Raw genomic sequence first — 5,410 nt, forward strand, 5'->3', positions numbered from 1 at the left:
ACAGAAAAGACACTGCAGCTCAGAGAAGACATATAGGGACTCTGAGACTATATATTTCTTATTTGCTCCTTTAATTATATCAAGATAAAGAGTATCAGAAGATTTGTAACCAGAGGAACAATTTAGTGTATCGCAAGTGTCTTGAGATTCATTGCTAACAATACTGAACATGCAAAGGAATGAAATTATAACTTTTAATATCAACACCTAGTTACTTCTCTTTTGCCTCTGTTCAAAGGAAAAGCCTATCTATATACTTACCATATCACTAATTCTACTTGGCTAGTTTGTTACGTGTCAGATTTTATTCCTAGCAAAATCTAACAAACTGGTCAAGAAGCTTTAGGTAGGGTAATTCTACTTCAGACTCACATTCCAATATCATAGTTATTTTGAATGAAAATTACAAGTAAGAGGTACATAGAAAAATGCTCTAATTCAAACCTAAGGAGTTTATCAATTAGGAAAAGATGGTTATAAAACCAGTGTCTTTAAAAAGTAAGTAATTTGAGTCATCAGCTGTGAGTGACACAATAGTAGATTACCTAGATCCTATCCATTGTGTACTTCAGGGTTACCATTTGTAGACTGGTACCTCTTGCTGGTCCTACAAAAATATCTGAAAATAATACAGACAGACTATTGATAATTCAAAACAAATTTTTGGATATTCTAAATATCTCCACACCATAAAAAAATATATAACTTAATTGTGATTGTCTTCTATTAGAACTTAAATTTATTTCTAACAAAATGAGTTAAAGTGAGGTCTCTTTTATTTTTTAATGAGATAAAAGTGATATGTTAATAAATGTCCCAACTAAGTACATGGTGGGATTTATATTGCTAAATCATGGCTCCAAATTGAGCAATTAAGTATGAAATATGAAAGCTTGTTTGTTAATTTGTTGTCGAAGCTCTGTAACTTAATACCAAACATAAAATTTTTAAAATCTTTGATCCAAATAAAATAATTAATTAAGAATGCCCACTTGAAGTGTATGAAAGGAGAGCAGGTTAGCACACCCCTTGACAAGGACGGAAGAGTCCCTCAGGTCTGACGACACAAACACAGTTAAGGAATTGCCACCTACTTCCTGGCACCTGAAAAGAAAAAAGGAATGCTTGATTAAATAATTCATATAACTGGTATGCTGACTAAAATATATCTGAGTGTTTTGTTGCCCACATCTTGGGGAGGTGGAATATTTAGCAACAAACGTGTCTCTGAATATGTGAACAGGTTTGATCACGATTCTTCAAATAAGACTGAACCAGCTATAAGCTAGGGATTGACGATGTCCTTGAGAGCCTGCTCAGCCTCAAAAAAGGAGAATAGTTTTGTCTAGGGGAGAAAATCACTAAGATTCCCAAAGGATATCAGCTAGGACATCCCACATTCAAAAAATAACTCCTCTTTCCTCACCTAAATCTAATGAAAAATGAACTTTTCATTCTGGCCCCCAGATGGTTATGATGCAAAAATCTTTCAAAGTCCTTGGCTCTTCCTTCATAAATTGCTATTGGCAGTGAGTAGAACTCTTCTAATTGTCTCCATTTGTTTTCCATTCCTCTATCCAAGTGTCCTGGTCTATCACAAGAATGTTAATGCCAACTTCTTTATTCAGGATAAAGTATTTTTATCTGTTTAAGAAACCATTATTCAAGAAAAGCCTAAATGATATGTCTTGATGTTATTATAATGAGGCTGAATCCTTCTTTTTCTTTCAAGTATTAGTGAGGACATTGGTGGCTGCTACCATCTCTGAGGATACCTTATGACCTCCCCTTAGTTGATTTAGTCATTCTTTCTTTGCAAGCTAAACCTCTTTCTTAAAGACAGACAACAAAGATTTTAAGCTTTTCTGTGACCTGATGCCTGAGTTGATATTTCAAACCCCATGCTTTCAGCCAGGCAAGATTTTAGCTGCATTGTATTATTCAGCACTATTCTATGATAAAATGGACTGTTGCCTTTGTACTGCATCTTCCTCCTAAGAGAAAAGAAGATTGCCATTGTCACCACAAAGATTACAGCATACATAATACTCTTTCTATAATTGTTTGACAACACTTGGATGAAGAGTGAAGCAATTGGTGAATTCTCCTTCCTCCCCAGCATGATAATTTTTCACAGGAATTGAGTCAACCTATTTTGCAATTGAGAAGGTAAATGGGGTGGGAGGGGTACATCTTTTACACACTTTGACAGTGGTTGCCTTATCATAATCTGTGGATCAACATCATTATGAGTATTTACCTTAATGTGCAACTATTTTGCACTGCCTCTTCAGTTAGAGATAGCAAAAATAACTGTCAACTTTTAAATATTTAGTCATCTGGTTTTAGTTTAGTACAGTCACAAAAAAAAAAAACCTCTAAACGACAGTTTTACCTAGAATAGAAAAACAATTTCCAAATAGTAAGCTTTTGTTCACCAGCACATTATTGTGACTGTTAATGAAAAGATAACTTGATTTTAGAAGTCAACTGCTTTCTTTATATCCTATTCTATCTCACTCACACATCTACCTCATTCCTATTCTGGTAGAATTTCCTTACTTCCTTAATAGATACATTCAACTGATGATTTTATTATTACTTTATAGTATCTACCTATTTGAGAACATTGAACTTGTTACTAAGGATTGTGTCTCTGCAAGTTGCTTTTTGCCATTTCTGCTACTATCCCTCCCCCACCACCATCTTAGGTTATTTGCCATATGTACTGATTTGTTCCCCTCCAGCTGGATGCCTCTACTACCCAAGGAAGACTTACAATCATGAATCCTCTGACACGACAAATTTTAACATCAAGTGTCTTTTTTGAGGTTCAAGGAGTCAAGATGTATTGTGCTCTTTGAAATTTGCAATACATTATAAGGAAGGAAATGCATCCTACTGAATTTGCAGTCAAGATTCTTAAAGGGTTATAGAAGCACACTGAGACAGAATCTCCTATGTTAAAAGTTCTAATTATTTGTCCTTGAAGCCTGGAGCTCTCTAGAATAGGATTTCTTGAATTTGACATCACTGATAGTCTGTGTTGCATTGTTTTTGGCAGGAGTGGGGGCTTCCTGTACATTGTATATGCCTAGCAGCATCTCAGACCACTACTCTATAGATGCACTAATACCCTCACCATTTATAACAAAAATACCTCTAGACATTGCCAAATATTCCAATTAGCAAAACTGGGAACCCCTGGTTGAGAACCACTGCAAAAGAATTTCCGAATCATTACATGGGACTGATCAATGAAGCAAATTTAATGTAAAAATATTTTTACTAAAGAATATGGTAGGAAAGCCCTGAGCTCACATGGTCCTATACTGAGTCTATGGCTGCATACAGAATAATTTCCTCTTAAAAAAAAAAAAACAAACTAGACTGGCTCTGTGAGGAATACAAATTGGGCAAATGAGAAGAAAACCACATCAAAGTCAGTAGAAGAGGCTGAGACATAGTCTTGCCAAAAACCCTTTCTCAGTACAGATTCCCATAACTAAGAGGGAACTTGAAACCCAGAGCTTCTCATGGAGTAAAATACTCAAACACCACATTGGGCATAACAACTTTTAACATACACTTAGGAGATAAATCCCCCAAAACATACAAATTTCAAAACCAATGTGTCTCATGTCTAAAGACCCACAAGAATATAGTTATCTGATAAACCATAACTAAAGGTATAATGTATGCAGTCTCATCTATCCAGGACCCAGCTCAGAGGCTTAAAGTGAATAAGGCTCACCTTCTTACATAAAAGCATCAAACTGAGGGGCAGATATCTAATTTAACACACATATCTAGGAGCTGCTGAAGCTCTCTAAGGATGGACACTGGTAGGTGTTATCTGGAGCTCTTCCTTTTTTGCACTCTGAAACACCAGGATCTCCCAGAAAGGAGATTTTATATATGTCTGGTGCCCCAATTTTTTGGCTTCCACCTAGGGAATGCTTCTTGATCACCTGGCTCTGGAGGCCAGAGGAGATTTCATTCCTATTCTCAGGAGAATATAATAATCTGTGTTACACAGAAAGGATCTCATAAGTCTGTCTGCTGCCCCAGTTTTTATAACTGCTGTCAGGAAACACCTCTACATCACCTACCTATGGTGGCCAGTGGGGCTTATATTCTTGGGTCTCACAGGACTCTAAATAATGAAGAATGAGTTCTTAAACAGCTACTAGCCCCAGAGAATAGCAGGAGGGAAGAGACCCAGAAGTTCAGGCTTTCTCTTTTGAAGATGGACTATTAGCTAATCATTATGACTGTATCCTAAGGGGCAAGATTCTAATTAAGCATACTTAAGCCTAACTGTCATTCTTTCCAGAGACTTAGGGGACAGGCACCATCTTTGCCATCACCCTCTTCTGTTTACCAGAGTGTGTGTTTCCTGGAAGGAAGTTTTATAGTTGTCCTATGCTTTGGATTTTCCCTAATGCTCCATTTGTACCTGCCTCCCAGGAGACACCTCTTGATCAAGTGACTCTGCTGACCAGGAGGGCTTGCATTCTTGGGTCTTGTGAAACAGTGGCAATTGGATAGATGGTTCTTAAGCAAATTCTCAAAGTCTAATAGGAATGCATATATGCATAAATATATAAATAAATGCATACTTTTAAAAGTTATGGCTGAGGGCTAGGCTTCCGGTTAACCTAAATATATGTGATGAGATCCTCCCCCTTTGGATACTGACAGGTCTTATCACATCCTCAACTACTAGGAGCTATTTAAAATATAATAGTTTGCTTGGACATGTCCAGCACCGAGGTTTGAGAGACAACCAAGAACTAAGTCAGGGTTAAATAAGTTTCATCTAGCACATGGTATCATTTCTTCAAGACTGGGTGTGGGGTGGTTGTGCCGTCTACTGCATAGACACCAACAGAAAATCAAGCAAAATGAAGAAAGAGAGAAATATGTTCCAAATGAAAGCAAAATAAAAGCCTCAGAAAAAACCTTACTGAAATGTAGATAAACAATTTACATAATAAAGAGTTCAAATTAATGGTCATAACTATGTTTACTGAATCAGGGTGAAGAATGGATGAATACCATAAGAACTACAACAAAGATGGAGAATACAAAGAAGGTACCAAATCGAAGTCACAGAGGTGAAGAATACAATACGGAGCTAGAAAAAAAAATTAGAGGCATTTAACAACAGACTAAATGAACAAGGATCTATCTACTTGAAGACAAGGCAGTAGAATTCACTGAATCAAAGCATGAAAGAGAAAAAGAATGAAATAAGTGAAAAGAGCTTAAGGAACTTTATGAGAAAACATCAAATGAACTAGCATTCACATTATAGGACTCCCAGAAAAAGAAAGAAAGGGGCAGAAATCTTATTTGAAGAAATAATGACTGAAAACTTCCCTACCTTGGGGAAGGGAACAGACAT

At 36.5% G+C, this 5,410-nt stretch overlaps 1 non-coding gene across 1 annotated transcript; it reads left to right on the plus strand.

Annotated features, from left to right (window-relative positions):
* The first annotated feature begins 994 nt into the window (after positions 1–994).
* Positions 995–1,120, plus strand: LOC118919294 (U6atac minor spliceosomal RNA). The gene has a single exon (XR_005027443.2). It is a non-coding gene; the product is annotated as a U6atac minor spliceosomal RNA (small nuclear RNA).
* Positions 1,121–5,410: the final 4,290 nt, after the last annotated feature.

This window comes from Manis pentadactyla, chromosome 1 (genome assembly GCF_030020395.1).
Source record: "Manis pentadactyla isolate mManPen7 chromosome 1, mManPen7.hap1, whole genome shotgun sequence".
Taxonomy (NCBI): Eukaryota; Metazoa; Chordata; class Mammalia; order Pholidota; family Manidae; genus Manis; species Manis pentadactyla.